The 24,089-nt window shown below is 43.2% G+C and overlaps 1 pseudogene; it reads right to left on the bottom strand.

The window, feature by feature from the left end:
• Window positions 1-53: 53 nt before the first annotated feature.
• On the bottom strand, window positions 54-23,494 carry LOC148353513 (uncharacterized; annotated as a pseudogene).
• Window positions 23,495-24,089: the final 595 nt, after the last annotated feature.

The following is a 24,089-nucleotide window of genomic DNA, read 5'->3' as shown; positions in this document are numbered from 1 at the left end:
TGTCAACTATGCCCAGATGGCAAGTTCCGTGGTATGGTCACGTCACAAGATCATCAGGAATGACCAGCATTCTCCAGGGCAAAGTATGAGGGGAAGGTGGAGAGGAAGGCCAAAAAAGAACTGGATTGACAACATTAAGGAAAGGACTTGTGCTAAATTTGCCACGACCCAAGAACAGGCCAGGGATTGTCAACAGTGGAGTAGGCTGTTCAGAGTTGCGTCCTCATTGGTGCCCCAATGACCCATGCGGTAAAAGGTTCCGAGAACCATGAACCGAATGTTATTGCACTACTATAATGGTGCACTACTTTTTCATTGCACTTTTATTATAAGCACTGTGGATGGTTGGGTGGATCCCTTACCCTCTAGGGCCATAGGGGCACCATTTCCTGTGGTGTGCATTGGGCAAGTACGGCCTGGTGGCCCTCTACAGGCCAACAAATGTTTCCACCCAGTCTGGAACTGGGGACCTTTTGTGTGTTAGGCGAATGTGCTTACTACTGCACTACGGAACCACATTATGGGCACTATGTTGTAAATATTTTACCCATTTTTCTGACAGTTTTATTTTCTCTTTAAATTATTTTTACATGTTTTCCCTTGAGTGCCCCATCTAATCTGTAATCAATGACATTAAAGACAGTACTATTCTTTCTACCTACCTACCTACCTACCTACCTACCTACCTACCTACCTACCTACCTACCTACCTACCTACCTACCTACCTACCTACCTACCTACCTACCTACCTACCTACCTACCTAATCCAGTGGTCTCAAACTCTCGTTGTGAGGGCCAATCATGCCCTTCAGTAAGATACTTTAAGACCCCCGGCCTAAAGGGATGTTATGTATGATTTGACTGCTACTGTATATGTTGTTGTGCTCTGTTGTGGAACAAAAAATGAGTGCTAAAAATCAAGAGAATACAAACTTCAGAGAATCAAAGTGACCATAAAGCACCCTTATCTTTTCAATTTTTATTCAACTTTTTGCATGAAAAAATAAAAAAGGAAACACAATATAGGCGAAAGAAAATGAAAAAGAAAGAACAAAAAAAAAATGAAGTAAAAAGGAAATAAGAAAAAGTAAAACGAGGGAAAATACAGGAAAAAAGAGGTAGAAAGAAAATAAAAAGAAAATAAAGCAAAAAATAGGGGAATAATGAAGAAAATAAATTAGAGAAAAGGGAAAATGAATGAATGAATGAATGAATGAATGAATGATTGATTGGCCTTTATTGTATACAAGTAGAGCTAAACGAAATTGGAGGGCTCCTCCCTTCCAGAAAAGTAAAATATAAAAAAAGAAAAGGAAAAGAAAAAGAAAATAAGGGGACAAAACGAGAAAAGGAAAAACAAGAGAAAGGACAGGAAGTCTTTTGGTACACATTATTACCACTAGATAGAGCTATTTGATTGTAAAATCCGCCGACTGATACGTAAATGGCTATATTGACCTGAATGTACACTCTATTTGGGAACCACCGTTTCATTTAACCAACTGTGCAGCTTTTCACACTGTCCATAATTGTATTACAACTGCTAATGGAGGTGATATAACACACGTGTCATTGTCCTTTATGGTAAAATTCATAGCAGACCCAGCCTCTTCCATAAAATCCTATTAGCGCGTCCTGGCGTTTTTTTTTAGTTAAAGTGACACTGGTTTGCCAGTTAATCGTCCACAAATGACACTAAAGCAATGCTATACACACACATAGGTACTTTGTATGCCTTGCATATAGTGCAGAATATTATTATGAATGAATGTATCTCGATGTATACAGGGTCCTGAGCTTTTTAATGGCGATGCGCATGCTTCCTCTGCACGGTGAGGAGTTATAGACGTCGTAAAAAAGAAAAACGTCAAACACACATCCGATTTTGTGTTGCATCAAATTAACCTAAAATAACCCCAAACTTTTTTGTGTGTCAGAGTCATTTGTTTTACCACCAATTCTAACACCTTAACACAGACACACACTTCCGCAGCTCTATAATAAAACAGCAGATCTCAACCAAATACATTCAATTTTGATGCAAATCACTGCATATTTGCAGCAAACTATTACGCATGTTAAAATATGCGCAGAGATCCTCATTATTTCAGCAGAGACATTAAGCTGCACACCCCTGTAGCTCTCCTTTATGGCCCTTGTAGTCGGTGAATTAAGAGCGGTCTACTGTAGAGACATATTTAACATATTTTACCACCCTGGAACACGCACGGCCACTTTCAAACTCATTTGCATGAACATGACTGCGCGGTGAAGGGCAAAAACGTCTAAAAATATATCTGGAATATACACTTAGCTGGATCTCTAGGTTAAACTCTAGATCCTGTTATTATGCTTTGCACATAATAATAATAATAATAATAATAATAATAATAATAATAATAATAATAATAATAATAATAATAATAATAATAATAATAATAATAATAATAATAATAATAATAATAATAATAATAATAATAATAATGAGGAGAAGAAGAAGAAGAAGAACAATAACAACAACAACAATAATAATAATAATAACAATAAAATAGGTGTGGTTGTAAATTGACTCAATTGTATTTTTTTATCGACAAAAGTGGGGATGCAATCATGTGCTTTAAATTTGATAGATAAATGGATGGATGGATGGATGGATGGATGGATTGATGGATGCATGGATAGACAGACAGACAGACAGACAGACAGACAGACAGACAGACAGACAGACAGACAGACAGACAGACAGATAGATAGATAGATAGATAGATAGATAGATAGATAGATAGATAGATAGATAGATAGATAGACAGATAGACAGATAGATAGATAGATAGATAGATAGATAGATAGATAGATAGATAGATAGATAGATAGATAGATAGATAGATAGATAGATAGATGGATAGATAGAAAGGAAGCGAATCTAAAAATATGTACATTAGTAAATAGATAAAACATAAATAAAAACAATCTGTTAATATGTATAATAAATATGTGCATATACACAGCGGCAGTTGTATAGTGCAGAACAGTACTTTAAAATATAAAACACCTTTAACTTTAACTTTAACTTTAACTTTAACTTTAACTTTAACTTTAAATTTAAATTTAACTTTAAGTTTAACTGTACGGGTCAGGTGTATCGACATTTTGTTCTGTGTGCATGGTTACAAAGAATGACAATAAAAGTAAATTATATTCTATTCTTTGCTGATACACACCTAACAGTAGATGAATCATTTCTCTTTTGACAAAAATTGAATAAGAATGAGAAAAGAAAGCCATCTTAGATTAGGCGTACAAAACAAAATAAAAATCGAGTTTGACAATGTTAATTTGTTTTATCTGAAATAAACAAATTGATAAAATATAACCGATAAGCCATCAAAAAGATAATGCTTCATGCATGATAATAAACGTTGCAATAGTAAAAAAAACAATCTTGATATTTTCAATTAAATTGCCTAACCGCCCTTGTTACTTGAATGTACTATATTTAAAACAAAACCTATATATCAACATAAAAATACTAAAATGTTTACAAATATTATTAGTTTTAATTGCCTTTTGGTTTTGGTACAGCTTGATTGACAGAATAGATAGTTTTATTTCCCTTTGAAAAGTAATGACAAACAATTATGTCAGTGAATTTGCACTTATGAATGAAGAATCGCTAAAATAATAATAAGATTGACAATAAACGTTTTTTGGCTTTGATTTGAATTTAACTGGGTCAAATATTCCAAACAAAATATATTTCCAAAAGACTTAAACTCACTGTAATTATTTTCCGCAAAATAAATTTAAATTTCAGACCAGAATTTTCTCACCACGGGACATTGCCAAAATCAACGCGTTACAGTTTCAGGGGCAGCAGAACAAAATGTACATCGTAACATCAATATCATTTTAAATCTCTGTACAACATGCATTCTGGATAGGGTAGATCCTGTGGATTTCTTTAAAGGAAATTTATTGCACTTGCAAGTAGTAGACCCTTTCCACTCCGCTATTTTCTTGCTTGCATGCTTGCAAGAATTCCTTGTACACTAAACTGTCTGCTGCACAGTTTGTGTGGATTTGGTTCAAAGTCGTTGAAGTGCTGGGGTAATGGGAAAAGGGTGTCATTTATGGGACTTTGCGGTCAAAGAGTATCAAAATAAAAAGGAGACAACAAAAAAAGCCGCTGCAAGGGGTGCAGATGTCTGCAGTCACGAACTCACACTCACGCACAAACAACACGCAAGTTATTTTTGAGGATGGAACTTCAACGTGCAAGGTTAGTGGAAAAAATAGACAGTATACCGATAATGAACAGGGACAATTGTGCAGATGTGGTACCCTGTCATTATTTTGATTTATTTAGAAACGAGAATTTACAATAACTATAGAAAAAAAAATTCTATACACTTAGTAATTGAAAGTGAAATCATTAGTCTATTGGCTTGTCTGTGTATGATTCCTTTTTACGGTAAGGTAAAAGTAAATACCTTTATATCCTTCAATTACATGGCATGAATACAGGATGTAGTAAATTACCATCATCCAGATAATGAGCAGGGATGATTGTGCAGATGTGGTACCCTGTTATTGTTTTGATTTATTTAGAAACAAGGATTCTCAATAACTGTAAAATTTGATACACTTTGTAATTGAAAAAAAATAGTCTATTGGTTTGTCCACGTATGTTTTCTTTTTATGGTATAAGATAAAAGTAAATACCCTATATCCTTCAACTACATGGCGTGAATACAGGATATAATAAATTACCATCATCTTTGTTTTTGTGTATAAGGACTTAAATTGTTGATTTATTGGTAGGCCTCCCAAGACTTCCAAGTTACATATGGCTATGTCTACCATTCCACGTCTTAATACTACGTAATGTTTAAAATGTAGTATTTACATTCACGGTCTTTTTTTAACCGGCTTCTCGCTGTAAATATACCATACTAATTATTCTCCAGTATAGTATTTTCTTTTTTGAAAATGACTACATTATTTTCATTTCAAGGGGACAACACAGATAAAAGAAAATTTACCATTTAATTGTAAGTTGCAATGACTTTTCTCGCTTGGTTGCTACATCTCTTAAAAATAAAGCTAAGACATCAAACACAAATATTTAAATTCAATACGTGTATTTGTGGGGATTTTATGCAAACAAAGTAGAAGTAAGGAGTTAAAAGAATAAAATAAACTAATTCCTATCATCACCATCAATATAGGGAGGGCTACAGTGACGATTATCTTATACATTTGGAACTACGGTGAGTTTGAAAATAGCTTGCACACAGATAATGAGCAAAGACATTTGTACAAAATATATGAACATTTAGCATTTGGTTACTAAAGTTGCAATTCGTTTATTCTGGCTATAGTTGCTTATAATTCAAAGGATTACACCAAAAATAAATATCGGAACTTATTTAGGGTATTTTGAATGTTTTACGCAGAAAATAAGGTTATTTAGAAGGTTAGGAGTTAAAAAGATAGACAAAATAATTAATTTCGTTACCGTCAATATAGGTCTGCTGTTGCAATTATTTAATACATTTGTGACAAAGTTAAGTGAAAAAAACAACTAGTACGAAGATAATGAGTGGGGGAACGTGTGTATGGAATTTTAGCATTTAATTACTGAAGTTTCAGTTTTTACAGGCAGGAGTTGCTACATATATGTAAAGAAAAACAATATTGGAATTTATTACGAGCATTCTGGGTGTTTTGCGTAATTGATAAGGTCAGGAGTTAAAAAATACAAATAATTCATTTTATTCAGGTCAATATAGGGCCATAGTGACCTCTTGATATTGCACCCCCACCTCTCCGTAAGTGATTAGATCAAAAATTATATTGGAATTGATTACGGGCATTTATGGTGTTTTTGCACAACCAAATAAATTCACATTCAAACAAAATAATTCCTTTTATTGCTGTCAATATAGTGCTATAATGTGCTTTTAATATTGTTTCCCTCTGAAAAAAATACCGATATTATTCTGATTCGTTGGAGCAAAATCCATACAATAACAATAATAATGTTGAAAATTATTCCTAAAAGCATTTGTTAAGTTCAAGGTATTTTCAAAGCGCCTTACGAACAGAGTTCCACAATAAAATCAAAATCAAAGCTCAGAGACTGTATCTTCCACGCGGGCTTCACCACTAATGGTTTTTGCACTACTTTTCATTGCACTATTTTTATAACTTGCGCCAGTCTCTAAGCACTACTTTGTCAATATTTCTCCGTTTTATCTAGTTTTTCTCTTTAAGTCTCAATACCTTTTTTCCCTCTACGTTGAAAGCAATGATTATGAAGACAAATTAATTTAATTTAACAAAACCAACAAAACGTTGAAAATATTACATGGTTGCCTATTCCGATACAATCGCAAAATTACCTTTGTTTTTATCATTAACACGTTCTCATCTGACTTCTATTCGTTTATTTTATATAAAAGCGATACATTTTAAAAATAAGTTAAGTTAATTACGCTGAAGTTTTCCGTTTTGTTGTTTTAGTCAGGTTACGGAGAAAACAATTTTGTTTCACCCGCTACTTATTTTTGCTTAATTCACATTAAAACAATGGAAATTCGATTCAGTCTTCGAAATTCTGTTGATTTTTCGGACATTCTGTGTAAGTCACAAGGACGAACAAGCGCCGTGGGGAAGCGCACAGGAATGCATGCAGACTTTAAAATAATATGTAACAGGGGCGATTTTAGGTTAAGAGCTTTAGGGGTGCTGAGCGCCCAGAGTGTCTGGCTGGTTAAAAACATTTTTTCCAATACACTTAAAGTGGTATAACATGTAAAGTTCAATTATTATAACAGTTTAATTAATATATTTTACGAAAGGCTCCTTACTTTAAATAGCCGTTTTTATCAACTGAATGTTCGTTTTGAAGCGGTTTAATTGAGTGTTTGTTTTAGAGGGACTGTGTGTAACATTTACTGACTCCTAGTGGTACAAAAAAACTTTCATTCAGTAAAAAAGAACAACAATGAATTGAATACTATAGGCGAAAATACCCAAACAATGATACCAAATGTTAATATTTAAATGTAAAAGGTCTGCATTTCTATAGCACTTTTCAAGTCAATGAAGACCTCCCAAAGCGCTTTACAATGTGCTTCACACTTTTCCCTTATACACACTAACTAACCGATAGCAGCGTCAGCCATGCAAGGCAACTACCTGCTACTGGGGGCATTAGGGATTCAGCGTCTTGCCCAAGGACACTTCGACATATAACACAGAGGAGCCGGGAATCGAACCTGCGACCTCTTGATCCCTAGAGGGGCGCTTTTGGTAGGATTGCTGTAGTATTTCTGTTGTAGTAAATTTGTAGGATAGTTCAAAAAAGACTTCACTGTGTCAGTTAGCCGTAATGTACAGTGATAATAAAAATACATTGTAAAAAAAGCAAGACATTTTCACGCAATCACATGGAAAGAAAGCAATTTCCGGTGTTACCTTGGCAAAGAACTGTTAGTGCCGGAAAAAAGAGGCTTCTGCTGCCGCTGCTGCCCCTGCTGCCGCTGCTGTTTATTTAAAAAAATAAAAATAAAAATCAAAGGAAGAGATTTTTCTTTGCTTTTACCAAGTGGAATCCCTTCTTAAATCGCCGCCAAGTTGAATTGTTGCATGTTTTTCTTTTACAAAACAGTGCCATCCAGTGGTCAAATCCTACGCACTGGGGCTTTAAGGCCGTTTTGCTTAATTGAATGTTCTTTTTTTAAAATTAAATTATGGCACTCTTGGGCTTCCATAATAGCATACTCTCTGCTGCACCGGAGCCTCCACAGACTCTGCTGCTATGCTATAAGTGACCGGAGCCGAGCAAAAGAGGAGTGGTGCTAGGAATCAAATGGACTGAAACATTTCAAGACTGGAGTATTTCTGACACTGTGTTGTTCACGTTTTTGTTATTTTTTTATTATTAGAGCTAGCGTGTTCCATTAGATTTAAGCCTATCCTCTTTATTGTATAGGAAAGGAGAGTTTAAAAATGCTATTTCATATATATATTTACATACGTATACATTCATATGTATACACACATACATACACATATACACATACATACACACGTACATACATATATACACATACATATATATATATATATATATATATATATATATATATATATATATATATATATATATATATATATATATATATATATATATATATATATATCGCATCTCATCTCATCTCATCAGCTGTACCGCTTATCCTTATTAGGGTCACGGGGGGGCTGGAGCCCAGCCCAGCAATCATCTGGCAGTGGGCAGGAGACACCCTGAACTGGTTGGCAGCCAATCGCAGGGCACACGGGGACAGACAACTCACTCGCTCATTCACACCCAGGGACAATTTGGACCAGCCAATTCACCTGAAATGCATGTCTTTGGAATGTGGGAGGAAACCGGAGTGCCCGGAGGAAACCCACGCAAGCACGGGGAGGTCATACAAACTCCGCACAGTAAGGCCGGTAGCTGGATTTGAACCCACGCAGGAGGTTCCCACGACCTCAGAACTGTGCCGCACACGCGCTAACCACTGCGGCGCCATGCTGCCCATATATATATATATATATATATATATATATATATATATATATATATATATATATAGTACTAGGAATACAATTTTTTTTGGGGTGGGGGGGGTGGTTGCCAGTTTGGCGTGAATTTGGGTGCTGGTTACACCCATGTATCAATTGATATTATCCTGTATTTATTTGGATCGGATCGATCATTCCCAGCATTGCCCAGCCCTAATGCACAACTCAAAGCAAACAGCTAAGTGAGGCTTCTGAAGCGCGTGCGTGAGGGTTGTTAAACTTTAACAAGTTTTACAGGGCCAGGTAATGGGCCGTTTTAGTACTGTTGCATGAGTAATGACATCAAAAACAGGTGAAGTTGTTAAACTAAGTGACCCTAACCATGATTTAATACATATGTACAACGCTTTTATATCCACATACAAGTGTGACATCATTAATCCTTTTTTTTGTTTTAATCATTGATCATTTTTTTCCCTCTTATTGTCCAAAACAACAACTTTACAAAACAGTAAAACACAAAGAAAAAGCTTATCTTGGTCAAGTCCCCTTGACTGTTTTAACCAGGGGTGGGAAAACTACAGCCCGTGGGCCACATCCGGCTCGCCAGCCTGATTAATGCAGCCTTCCATCCATCCATCCATCCATTGTCTTCCGCTTATCCGAGGTCGGGTCGCGGGGGCAGCAGCGTTAAAAGGGAAGCCCAGACGTCCCTATCCCCAGCCACTTCCTCCAGCTCATCCGACGGGACCCCGAGGCGTTCCCAAGCCAGCCGAGAGACATAGTCTCTCCAACGTGTCCTGGGCCGCCCCCGGGGCCTCCTGCCGGTGGGACATGCCCGGAACACCTCCCGAGGGAGGCGTCCAGGAGGCATCCTTATTAGATGCCCGAGCCACCTCAACTGGCTCCTCTCAACTCGGAGGAGCAGTGGCTCTACTCAGAGTCCCTCCCGGATGACTGAGCTTCTCACCCTATCTCTAAGGGAGAACCCAGCCACCCTGCGGAGGAAACTCATTTCGGCCGCTTGTATCTGGGATCGAGTTCTTTCGGTCATGACCCAAAGTTCATGACCATAGGTGAGGGTAGGAACGTAGATCGACCGGTAGATCGAGAGCTTTGCCTTTCGGCTCAGCTCCCTCTTCACCACGACAGACCGGTACAGGGTCCGAATGACGGCAGACGCTGGACCGACCCGTCTGTCGATCTCCCGTTCCATCCTACCCTCACTCGTGAACAAGACCCCAAGATACTTGAACTCCTCCACTTGGGGCAAGACCTCCTCCCCGACACGGAGGGAGCATACCACCCTTTTCCGACTGAGAACCATGGCCTCGGACTTGGAGGTGCTGATCCCCATCCCGGCCGCTTCACAATCGGTTGCGAATCGCTCCAGCGAGAGCTGAAGATCACGGGCTGAGGAAGCCAACAGCACCACGTCATCTGCAAAAAGCAGTGACGCAATGCTGAGGCCCCCAAACCGGACTCCATCCCCGCCAAGGCTGCGCCTAGAAATTCTGTCCATAAAAGTTATGAACAGAATCGGTGACAAAGGGCAGCCCTGGCGGAGCCCAACCCTCACCGGGAACGAATCCGACTTATTGCCGGCAATGCGGACCAGACTCTGGCACCGGGCATACAGGGACCGCACAGCCCGGATAAGACTGTGCGGTACCCCATACTCCCGAAGCACCCCCCACAGGGCCTCCCGAGGAACACGGTCGAATGCCTTCTCCAAGTCCACAAAACACATGTAGGCCGGACAGGCAAACTCCCATGCACCCTCAAAGACCCTGAAGAGTGTATAGAGCTGGTCCAGTGTTCCACGGCCAGGACGAAAACCGCACTGTTCCTCCTGAATCCGAGATTCGACTTCCTGGCGGACCCTCCTCTCCAGTACCCCTGAATAGACCTTACCAGGGAGGCTGAGAAGTGTGATTCCCCTGTAGTTGGAACACACTCTCCGGTCCCCCTTCTTAAAGACGGGAACCACCACCCCAGTCTGCCAGTCCAGAGGCACTGTCCCCGATGTCCACGCGATGTTGCAGAGGCGCGTCAACCATGACACGCCCACAACATCCAGAGCCTTAATGAAGTCTGGGCGGATCTCATCGACCCCCGGGGCCCTGCCACCGAGGAGTTTTTTGACAACCTCGGTGACTTCAACCCCAGTGATACGAGAGCCCAACCCAGAGTCCTCAGGCTCTGCTTCCCCAGAGGAAGACGTGCCGGTGGAATTGAGGAGGTCTTCGAAGTACTCCGCCCACCGATTCACAACGTCCCGGGTCGAGGTCAGCAGCGCCCCATCGGCACTATACACAGTGTCGATGGCACACCGCTTCCTCCCCCTAAGACGTCGGATGGTGGACCAGAATTTCCTCGAAGCCGTTCGGAAGTCGGCTTCCATGGCCTCGCCAAACTCCTCCCATGCCCGAGTTTTTGCCTCGGCAACCGCCAAAGCCGCATTCCGCTTGGCCAGCCAATACCTGCCAGCTGCTTCCAGAGTCCCACAGGCCAGGAAGGCCCGATAAGACTCCTTCTTCAGCTTGACGGCATCCCTCAATGCAGCCTGTCATATGAAAATAGAACTCCTACTTTAAAATACATTAAATATATTATGGTTCGCCTCTTGTCCCCAGTGCTCCACACCCACCCATATTTCCATTTTATTGATCAAGATAGCCCCTGCCCACTGCCCGAAGATAACTGGGATGGGCTCCAGCACCCCTGCGACCCTACTGAGGATAAGCGGTGCAGATAATTGATGGATGGATGATTTAATTTAATGCGAACAAAACTTCAGCACTAGCTGTAATGTATTTTGAGTTTTACAGTGTATATTATCAAATTTAGGGACATATATATATATATATATATATATATATATATATATATATATATATATGTATATATATATCACGAGGCGTGGTGGCGTGGAAGGTGACCGGACCAGAACGGAGGCAGGAGGCATGAAGGGAGAACTCAAATGCGTTGACGATCCATAAGTTTTATTTAATAAAATAAAAGTCGCCCAATACTCCGGGGCAAAACAGAACAATACAGAGTTCCTCCGGCACGAACTCAACAGGACAAGGCATAACCGACCGGGATTGTGAATAATGAGTAATGAACCAGCCCCGCAGAGCCCACAATGCAGCCTTAAATAGCAGACCCACAATTAGTGGAACTGCTTTCAGCTGTTGCCCAGAGGGCGGGGCAGACTGGTCTCCAAGGCGACCGTGACAGAGCCCCCCTCTTAAGGGACAGCTCCCGAGGTCCCAAAAAGAAAAAATTACAACCTCACACCCCGGAATGTTGACGCTCGCGATTGGGGCAACCCCGCTCCCTCCTCCGAACACGCAGGAACGGGGAGAGGCAGGCGCCATCTGCGTCGGGCGGATCGGAATCGGCGCTCGGCAGGGAGGGGGTCTGGTGGGCAAACTGGACAGGGGATAACAGACAGGCAGAACCGACGAGAACAGGACAGGCAAAATCAGGGCAGGTAAACAGGACAGGCAAAATCAGAACAGGTAAACAGGACAGGCAAAATCAGAGCAGGTAAAACATGAGAGGGTCAAAATCAAAACAGACAAGACATGAGTCGGAATCGGAACAGACAAGGCATGAGAGAGTCAAAATCAGAACCGGCAAAACAGGGGCAGCGGAGTCGGAGTCGCAGGCAGCGGAGTCGGACCGGCACGCAGCGGAGTCGGACCGGCACGCAGCGGAGTCGGACCGGCACGCAGCGGAGTCGGACCGGCACGCAGCGGAGTCGGACCGGCAGGCAGCGGAGTCGGACCGGCAGGCAGCGGAGTCGGACCGGCACGCAGGCAGCGGAGTCGGACCGGCACGCAGGCAGCGGAGTCGGACTGGCAGGCAGCGGAGTCGGACTGGCACGCAGGCAGCGGAGTCGGACTGGCACGCAGGCAGCGGAGTCGGACTGGCAGGCAGCGGAGTCGGACTGGCACGCAGGGGAGACTGAATAGCAGGCAGTCGGCACGGGAGTCGGGCAGGCAGGCATCGGAGTCGGAGTCGGCCCGACGGGCAGCGGAGTCGGAGTCGGCCCGACGGGCAGCGGAGTCGGAGTCGGACTTGCACGCAGGGGAGAGGGAATAGCAGGCAATCGGCACGGGAGTCGGGCAGACAGGCGTCAATTCTTCCTGGGACCCCATTCGAGGCACAGCAAGGGCCACGACGGGCGGGGCCGTGGTTCGAACGGGCAGGGAAGGCCAACTCAGTAGGCGCCTGCCAAACTGCGCACTCCAGCTCTCCCCAAGTCGCGCTGGGATCGTTCGCTGAGTTCAATTGTTGGCTGGTTCATTCTGTCACGAGGCGTGGTGGCGTGGAAGGTGACCGGACCAGAACGGAGGCAGGAGGCATGAAGGGAGAACTCAAATGCGTTGACGATCCATAAGTTTTATTTAATAAAATAAAAGTCGCCCAATACTCCGGGGCAAAACAGAACAATACAGAGTTCCTCCGGCACGAACTCAACAGGACAAGGCATAACAGACTAAAACAGGACAAGGCATAACCGACCGGGATTGTGAATAATGAGTAATGAACCAGCCCCGCAGAGCCCACAATGCAGCCTTAAATAGCAGACCCACAATTAGTGGAACTGCTTTCAGCTGTTGCCCAGAGGGCGGGGCAGACTGGTCACCAAGGCGACCGTGACAATATATATATATATATATATATGTATATATATATATGTATATATATATATATATATATATATATATATATATATATATATATATATATATATATATATATATATATATATACTTTATCATATATATACTTTATCATTACATTTTATTATTACAATCATGATATATGAATTATTACACAATATAATAGTTCGCCTAAACTTTGTGTGTTTCAAAACCAATTTAATAAAGCATTCTGTTTATGGACACACATCAAATAAAATATTACATGTGCGTAAAAGCTAGGTATACTGTTTCCTAAATGGATAACAAAAATTTTATGGAAAAATCATGATTACAAAAAGAATCTTAAAAACAATTGTTAAAAACATTTCCATTACGTTGATGTGTGGCTCAAATGTTTTTACTGAACATTTTTTTTGTTTCTTTAGTGTGTATATAATGCGTAGTTCAAAACAAGGTTTTTACTTTACTGTTTTTTAAGTTTTGTTGTGTGTTTATTCGATGTATTTAACTTAAGATGCATGATATGTCATCGTCCCTACTATAGATGATCCAACATTACACCAATATTTAAACAGATAATGCATATAAAATACCTTGTAAAGACCATTTACTCATGGAAGAAAAAAAAAAAAATCATAAAAACATTATTTACAAGTAAAAGGCAAAAAAAGGCCCACAGAGGAATGGGCGAGGCCAGGCTGTATATTTGCACTAGACTCCTAGAGTTTAGGCCGGAGGTTGGCAACTATTTTGAGTTGCAAACCGCATTGGGTTAAAAAAAGTTGGCCAAGGGGCCAATCCTGGAGACCTATTCAATTTTTAAAATTATGAATAAATATACATGCTGACATGCACATGTTATATTTCTTTATATATATATATATATATATATATATATATATATATATATATATATATATATATATATATATACATATTTATTTTTTGGACCATTTTAATTTGGCGGGACGCGTGGAAACCCTAACGGGCCGCATGTGGCCTGCGAGCCGTAGTTTGCCTACACATGGTTTATACACATCAAAGGAAGACAAAGTTAGAAGATCCGTGACCAATCCTGCCCCTGTGCCAATTTTTTAACCCATTGCGTCCAGTGACTTGAAATGTTCGACCATCCCTGGTTCAAACACTTCTTCAAATAACATAAAGGATTTCACAATAATATATTTCCACGCTGTTTGACTTCAATGTTCTTGTACTGATATATTCATTTCAAATTAATATTTAATGACACTGAATGACCATAAAACGTCATAATAGTTTTCATAAATCTTCATTTGTAAAACTGGCCTAAAAGCATGTGCAAAAAACATAGAACATTGAGTCATCAAATAAAAAGTTTTACGTTTGGCACAAGAGTGTTGTTGACAACCTTGACAAATATTGATGATTAAATGGACAGTGTGTATTATTTAGCGCCTCCTAGTAGTAAAAAAAACGTCTAGTCATAAAAAAACCCTCTATATTGATCTAAATAATAAGCAAAAATACAAAAACTAACATATAAACGTGGATATTCATGATTATTTTACCTAACAAGAGACTCACCCTTAAAGATATGTCATGGTTCTCTCCCATCTTGCTACTATGGGGACCCCAAAAAACTGACATGTCAAATGGTGCGTTTTGGTCACTTTGAATCTCTGTTTCAAGTTGTATTCCTTCTTGTGCTTGTTAGCACATGTTTTCAGTTGCATTACATCCTACAGCGACATCTAGCGGTTAAATAATACACATTGTCCCTTTAAAAAAAATCTAAAATGAGGCAGGACAAATCCAGAAAGAAGGAAAAGAAAACAGGAGATGTGACATTCGTTTCCCGGCTAAAATGTATTTGGGAAATTACATTATGAGTAAAAAAATGTATATTTTTAAATTTGTTCCAGCTTTAGTTTGAGCATTCAAGCACATGGTAGTGCCACATTCTTCAAGATCCCATGTTAGACATTTAGCCAATGGATTTTTTAGTAAGGCGACCTGCTTTCCAGCCAGGACCCGGTGTGACATCAAAAATAATTGTCCTGCGATTCATGCGAGTAATATGCGCTGCAAATCATGTTGAAAATTCAAAGACGTGTAGTACTTTTTCCTGCTGTCAAGTGACCAGGTCAACTAGGACTGGAATTTATTGCTCTATTTGCGCCTCGCCTGCTTTATTAAAAGACAGGCTCTCCACTTGCAGTCAGTGTTGGGCACGTTACTTTAAAGAATTTTGTGTGACGAGTTAGTAACTGAAGTACTTTATAGTAAAAGTAACTATACATTACCAAGGAAATGAACTATTTACGTTACTTTAAAAATAAGTTGTTGTATTTTAAAGAACTTAAAATTGTCTGAGCAATATTCGAGTCAGTTGAATAGAGAAGAACAGACAGATTGTCAGAACCCGAACAGACGGTGGACCCAAACGCATAACGTTTTCACAACAGGCTTTATTTTACGGAAACGGAGCAGTCATGCGCGGGAACAAAAACGCCAGCGATTCGGAGATCGCTGGGCAGAAGAAGTGAGACGCAGAAGTCAGGCACGGGAAAACAGGAAGGCAGGGACAGACAAAATCGAAACCGGCCAGGACAGACAGGATCGATACAAGATACAGGATGCACGAGCAAGATACCGAACAGGACGGGACAGACGGGATCGATACCGGATACTGAATACACGAGCAGGATACCGGACAGGACGGGACGGACAGGATCGATACCGGATACTGGTTACACAAGCAAGATACCGGACAGGACGGGACAGACGGGATCGATACCGGATACTGGATAAACGAGTAGGATACCGGACAGTACAGGACAGACGGGATCGATACCAGATACTGGATACACGAGCAGGATACCGGACAGGACAGACGGGATCGATACCGGATACTGGATACATGAGCAAGATACCGGACAGGACGGGACAGACGGGATCAATACCGGAGAAAGATACCGAACTGGACGGGAGAGAAGGGATCAATACCGGATACTGGATACACAAGCAGGATACCGGACAGGATGGGACGGACAGGATGGATATCGGATACTGGATACACGAGCACGATAATGGACAGTCAAAATGCAAGTCTTGCATGTGCAGAGGTTCGTTGATGGACTGACAAAAAGGTGAATGAGAGCAATGACTTTAAATAGGAGTGAAACCAATCAGGCAACAAGCAGCAGCCAAACGAGCGGGCCCAGGTGAGGACAATGGGTAATCGTGACACAAATAGTAGTGCTATAGAACCTTGTCATACATACTTATTGCACCTCACCAGCAACAGATTAATCCTACACTTGAAGTGTAACCAAAATAAACAGTAAACAATATCATAAAATAACAATCAGCAGTAAACAATCTAAAGTGAGTGTAATAAATTAAATATAACTCTCACAACTTGAGACAACTGGTCAAGATGACATAGCCTACTATACTAAAAGTAATTTGTTCAAGACAAAAGTCAATTGTAAAACAATATACATTGAGTTTCACTCAATAGAACAAATCACAATCTCTAGTCAGACAACTGCTCAAGTAGACATATGCTAACGTCCATCCATCCATCCATCCATCCATTGTCTTCCGCTTATCTGGGGTTGGGTCACGGGGGCAGCAGCCTTAAAAGCGAAGCCCAGACGTCCCTACCGCCAGCCACCTCCTCCAGCTCATCCGACGGGATGCCGAGGCGAGCCTGGATAAATAGTCTTTCCAGCGTGTCCTGGGTTGCCCCCGGGGTCTCCTGCCGGTGGAACATGCCCGGAACACCTCTCGGGGGAGACGTCCAGGACGCATGCTTATCAGATGAAGGAACCACCTCAACTGGCTCCTCTCAATGCAGAGGAGCAGTGGCTCTACACAGATCACTGAGTTTCTCACCTTATCTCTAAAGGAAAACCCAGACACCCTGCGGAGGAAACCCATTTCGGCCACTCGTACCCGGGATTGTGTTCTTTCGGTCATAACCCACAGTTCATGACCATAGGTGAGGGACGGAACGTAGATCAACCGGTAGATCGAGAGATTTGTCTTTCGGCTCAGCTCCCTCTTCACCACGACGGACCAGAACAGACGCTGCACCGATCCGTCTGTCAATTTCCTGTTCCATCCTACCCTCACTCGTGAACAAGACCCCGGGATACTTGAACTCCTCCACTTGGGGCAAGATCTCATCCTCAGCCCGGAGGGAGCATGCCACCCTTTTCCGGCTGAGTACTATGTCTCGGACCTAGAGGTGCTGATCCTCATCCCGGCCGCTTAACACTTGGCTGCGAATCGCTCCAGCGTGAGCTGAAGGTCACGGCCTGAGGAAGCCAACAGCCCTGCGTCATCTGCAAAAAGCAGTGACGCAATACTGAGGCCCCCAAACCGGACTCCATACCCACCGAGGCTGCGCCTAGAAATTCTGTCCATAAAAGTTATGAACAGAATCGGTGACAAAGGGCAGCCCTGGCGGGGTCCAACCCTCACTGGAAACAAATCCGACTTACTGCCGGCAATGTGGACCAAGGACCATGCAGTGTGTGCAGAGCTGGTCCAGTGTTCTACGGCCAGGACGAAAACCACACTGTCCCTCCTGAATCCGAGTTTCGACCTCCTGGTGGACCCTCCTCTCCAGTACCCCTGAATAGACCTTACCAGGCAGGCTGAGAAGTGTGGTTCCCCTGTAGTTGGAACACACTCTCCGGTCCCCCTTCTTAAAGAAGGGGACCACCACCCTAGTCTGCCAGTCCAGAGGCACTGTCCGCGATGTCCACGCGATGTTGCAGAGGCGTGTCAACCATGACATGCCCAATACATCCAGAGCCTTAATGAACTCCGGGCGGATCTCATCGACACCCGGGGCCCTGCCACCGAGGAGTTTTTTGAACACCTCAGTGACTTCAAACCTAGAGATACGAGAGCCCAACTCAGAGTCCTCCGGCTCTGCTTCCCCAGAGGAAGACGTGCCGGTGGAATTGAGGAGGTCATGGAAGTATTTCGCCCACCAATTCACAACGTCCCTGGTTGAGGTCAACAGCGCCCCATCGCCACTATACACAGTATCAATGGCATACTGCTTCCCCCCCTAAGACGCCGAATGGTGGACCAGAATTTTCTCGAAGCCGTTCGGGACTCAGCTTCCATGGCCTCGCCAAACTCCTCCCGTGCCTGAGTTTTTGCCTTGGCAACCGTCGAAACCGCAATCCGCTTGGCCAACCGATACCTGCCAGCTGCTTCCAGAGTCCCTCGGGCCAGGAAGGCCCGATAAGACTCTTTCTTCAGCTTGATGGCATCCTTCACCACCGGTGACCACCAACGGGTCTGACGGTTGCCACCGTGGCAGGCACCGACTACCTTACGGCCACAGCTCCGATCAGCCGCCTCAACAATGGAGGCGTGTAACATGGTCCACTTGGACTCAATGTCCCCTGCTTCCCTCAGGCCATTGGTAAAGTTCTGCTGGAGGTGTGAATTGAAACTTCTTCTGACAGGAGATTCCGCTAGCCGTTCCGAACAGACCATCACAACACGCTTGAGTCTGCCGGGTCGGACCGGCATCTTCCCCCACCATCAAAGCCAACTCACCACCAGGTGGTGATCAGTCGACAGCTTCGCCCCTCTCTTCACCCAAATCTCCAGAACATGCGGCCGCAGGTCCGACGAAACATCGAACTACGGTGTCCTGGGGGTGCACATATGGACACCCTTATGTCTGAACATTGTGTTCGTTATGGACAAACTATGATGGGCACAGAAGTCCAATAATGATACACCACTCGGGTTTAGGTCAGCGGGGGCCGTTCTTCCCAATCACGCCCCTCCAAGTCTCACTGTCATTGCCCACGTGAGCATTGAAGTCTCCCAGCAGTACAAAGGGGTCCTCAGGGGGCGCGCTCTCAAGCACACCCTCCAAGGACTCCAAGAAGGGTGGGTACTCTGAACTGCTATTTGGTGCATAAGCACAAACATCAGTCAGGACCGGTCCCCCCACCCGAAGGCGGAGGGAGGCTACCCTCTTGTCCACTTGGGTGAACCCCATCGTACAGGCGCTGATCCACGGAGCAACTAATATGCCCACACTGGCTCTATGCCTCTCACCACGGGCAACTCCAGAGTATTGTATTGTATTTATTTATTCAGCCAGTATAAACCATAAATATGATATATTCAGATTCAGATTCAGATTCAGATCTACTTTATTGTCATTCTAGTACACGTGTATACAGAACGAAATGTCGATACATCTGACCCGCACAGTTTCCTTGAATGTACAGATATAAGTAAAAGTTGTATTGTATTATGGCTACGTATAGTATTTTACCATAGTGCCGATAGTGCAAGAGGAGTAGCTAACCAGATGTGCAAAATGGGCAGTCAGGTTAACAAGTCAGGTAAACAGTAACATTAACACTGTAACAATAACGCTGTAAGTACAATAGTGCAGAGAGCAAATGTGCAAGGAGTGGCAAGCTATAAAGAACTGCCAGTAGTGCAAAAAGTCAGATTAGCAGCCGTTTAGATTTAGGTTAACTATATGTTAGATTGACCATTTAACAGTCTAATGGCCAGGGGGACTAGACTACTGCGGAACCTGGTGGTCCTGCACCGCACACTGCAGTACCTCTTTCCAGAGGCTAGCAGAGTGAACAGTCCATGATGGGGGTGAGAGGGGTCCCCGATAATGTTCTTAGCATGGGATAGGCAGCGCTTCTGGCCAATGTCCTGAATGGAGGGAAGTGTAGTCCCGATTATTTTCTCTGCTGTCTTCGTTACCCTCCTCACACTACCCCAGTCGGTAGCGCTGCAGCCTCCACACCACACAGAGATACAATTGGTCAGGATACTCTCTATGGTGCCCCTGTAGAATGCGATGAGGGAAGGTCGGGGCAGGTGGGCTCTCCTCATCCTCCGCAGGAAGTACAGGCGCTGCTGTGCCCTCTTAACCAGTGATGCAGTGTTCACGGACCAGGTGAGTTTGTTTGTAATGTGCACCCCTAGGAACTTGATACTGCTGACAACCTCCACAGCCTTGTTGTTGATGCAAAGTGGGGCATGGTTGGGCTGGTTTTTCCTAAAGTCGACAATTATCTCTTTAGTTTTGTCAACATTCAGGACCAGGCTGTTGTCCCTGCACCAGCCCACCAACTGCTCCACCTCCTCTCTGTAGGCCAGGTCGTTGTCGTCCCTGATGAGGCCCACCACTGTTGTGTCGTCAGCATACTTCACGATGTGGTTTGTGGCGGACCTAGGGACGCAGTCGTGTGTCATCAAGGTGAACAGCAAGGGGCTCAGGACACAGCCTTGGGGGGAGCCCGTGCTGAGGTAGATGACATCTGAGTTGTTCTGACCTATCCGCACTGATTGGGGTCTGTCACTGAGGAAGACATACAAGAAATCATTTGACACGCAAACACTCAATAATGATAAAATAATAGATTTAAAAGAACAAAAAGAATAGAGTAAAAAAGATATTGTGGTGTATAATACAAGGTATTTGTATAGAATAGTTTAAAAATAAAGAATATGTAAATAACAAGACTGGAGTAGAATAGGTCGGAGGAACGCCGTTGGCAAAATAATAATACATGATAACCTAAATCAATTCCCGTTGAACATACATATAGCGGAAGGGTAAAAACTCTCTTTAAGACGTGAAGTCTTGCTCGCAATGGAGCAAAGACGGCGACCTGACGGCAGGTAATCAAAGTACCTGCAAGCAGGGTGACTGGGATCGTCTATAATTTTTATTGTCCGTTTTCTAGTTCGATTGAGGTAGATATTTTGCAGGGACGGGAGGCCAGTAACTACTATTTCCTCTGCCGTCCTCACTACTGATTCCATTTTTGACAATTCTTTCTGATTGACACGACCAAACCAAACTGTGATTGAACTAGATAAAATGGATTCAATGATAGCACGATAAAAATTGACTAGAATGGATTGACGGACTCCGAATGATTTGAGTTGACGAAGGAAGTAGAGCCTTTGTCTGGCTGACTTTAGAATATCAGTAGCATCGACAGTCCATGTGAGGTCATTGGAAGAGAGTCTAACCCATCTCGAGAGGACTGGTACCAGAGCCCAAGCCGTGCGTGAAGGTGAGTCTGACTATATCTAGTCGGAACTTCTCAACCTCACACACCAACTCGGGATCCTTCCCTGCCAGAGAGGTAACATTCCATGTCCCAAAAGCCAGTTTATGTAGCCGGGGATCATCGCGCCAAGGACCCTTCCCTTGGCCGCTACCCAGCTTTGTACGCACCCGACCCCTGTAGCCCCTCCTACAGGTGGTGAGCCCATGGGAAGAGGGACCCACGTCGTCCCTTCGGGCTGTGCCCGGCCGGTCCCCGTGAGCAAAGTGCTCGCCAGCGGACCCCACCTCCAGGCCTGGCTCTAGAAGGGGGCCCTGGTAACCTGCGTCCGGGCAAGGGAAAAATTTAGTATTGTGTATCAGTATTACAGTAGGAAGTTCTCCATTGAATGACATCATTACGTGTGCACCGCATTGTTATGTGTTCTTGTAGATGGCTGCTGTGTTAGGTTGAATGACAGCCGTGTTCACATTTGCGTGTTGCCGATGAATAAATATGCCAAAAGACTGACCGAGGATGTCCTGCTTATTTTCCTTATGCACAGGTAGAATGCACACTCTAACATACCCTCACATGAGACAACAGGCTGCTTTGTACAAATCAAAGTAATGTAACGCTATTGACCGTCAGCAACGGTAACGGGGTTATTAGCAAAAAAAATAATAAGTTCAATTACCCCATTACTGGAAAAACAACAGAATTACTGTAGTTAGTTTACCACGTTACTGAAACAATAACGCCGTTACGTAACAGGGTTGTTTATAATGGCGTTATTCCCAACAGTGGCTAATAAGAGAACTCTACAATAGTGTGAATGTAATCGCTACTGATGCTTATTGTTTTTCTTTCGACCGACAGTCGCTTGTGCCACTTCAATGGCTTTATTGAACAAACAACAAAATACACTAAACACAAGCACATTCTTTGTAGAACTTCCCAAACTGTCACAATCACCCGGATCGGGAACACCTGTGCTCAGGATTTGGCGCCAACAGCCAGGACAGCTGATCCATTTAAATCCTCAGCTTCCGGAAACAAGCTGTCTGATTATACTATGCTACCTGTTGCCATCTGCTCAGAAACCCCGTACCTCCGACTCTTTGCCTGCCTCCTGTTTTTTTCTACTTGATCTCCGTTGCCGAACCGTTTCGGAATTTGCTTACGACCTACCCTGCCCGTCTGACTCCTGATCACTCTTCCGAACACGACGGCGCCCTTCTTCTCCAGCCCCGACCAACAACACGACGATTACGCCTGTCCACGACCATTCCCGCCAAGCCTTCACCCGCCTGTCAAGCTTCGTCAATCCGTCAAACAACGGATCGAAGAATCACGTCTTGTCATTCCTTCCTTCCAATAAAAACCAAGAAACGAGTGCATGTGATCTCAGTCTTCCTTCCATCTGACACAAACTGTTTGATTTTTTTGCTTCAGGTCCCTTTAATTGTAGACTCAGGCTTCAATGAATCATTTACTGTGTTGGGAACGTTACTTTAAAATAATAGTTAGTTTTAATTACTCACTACTTCTTCCAAAAACTAAATATGATAGTAACTGAATTCCTCTATAGTCAAAGTAGGTAATTACCGGGGAAAGTAACTATTTCATTACTTTAAAAATAAGTTGTGTGTCAAAGAATTTGACATTTTCTGAGGAAATACAAAATACCGCGGTGAGGTCTTTGACCGGAGTTTACTTGAAGAGATTGGAATCCCTACTATTTTTAGAAAATTGTTTTACCTTTGGCTCTTTCGTGTCCCAAACAGCTCTTAAGGTGTTTTTTTGTTGCTTTAATTGCTACATTACCAATAATATACAATATTATGCACAGAATGACTTAAAAAAAGGACGGGAGACAAAAATGGAAACAAATGTAAAAAAGAAAAAATACACTTGTCGGCTCTTCCACCCGTGCCTCTTGAACCCTCTTCTGCTCCTTCTTGTTCAATGAGACATTTGACTAATTGTACCCAACAGAGGACCTTTATAACCACCTCATTAACACCAATCCCAGAGTTAAGGAACCACGTCTTGTAGTCTCCAGACTCTGCCTTCTCACAAGAAGACGTGTCAGTGTAATTGAGGTAGTCTTCAAAGTAACCTCCCTCCCGTTTCACAACGTCCTGGGTCGAGGTCAAAAGAGCCCCATCCCCACACATTTGTTAGTGTCACGCCGCCGCTTTCTAGAGGCCATCTGTAAGTCTCCTTCCAAGGCCTTCCCAAACTCCTCCCACGTTACTTAAAAAAAGTAGTTAGTTTTAGTCACTCACTAGTTCTTCCAGGTTTTTGCCTCAGTGACCACCGGAACCATATTCCTCTTAGCTGGCCAATGCTGTTTCTGGAGTCCCACATGCCAGGAAGGACCGATCAGACCCCTTCAGCTTGACCACCAATATGTCGGTTGCCGCCGCGGCGGTAACCGATGACCTTATGGCCATAGCTTCAATTAGAACATGGTCCATCCCGACTCAATGTCCCCAGCCACCCTTTGGACATGGGGAAGTTCTGCCGAAGGTAGGAATCAAAACTCTTTTCGATGGGAGATTCTGGTAGACATTCCTATCAGACCCTCACAACACACTTGGGTCCACCAGCATCTGCTGACTTCTTGGGGATGGGAATGATGGTGGAGGTTTTGAAGCAGGGTGGGACGGTAGCCTGTGACAGGGACTGCTTGAAGATTGTGGTGAAGACCCCAGCCAGCGGATCGGCACAGTCCCTGAGTACCCTGCCTGGTACTCCATCCGGGCCAGC

The sequence above is a fragment of the Urocampus carinirostris genome, chromosome 13 (assembly GCF_059441175.1).
Source record: "Urocampus carinirostris isolate Australia breed hairy pipefish chromosome 13, RoL_Ucar_1.0, whole genome shotgun sequence".
Taxonomy (NCBI): Eukaryota; Metazoa; Chordata; class Actinopteri; order Syngnathiformes; family Syngnathidae; genus Urocampus; species Urocampus carinirostris.
The sequence above is the reverse complement of the archived record's forward strand: the minus strand, read 5'-3'. Positions and strand labels throughout refer to the sequence as shown.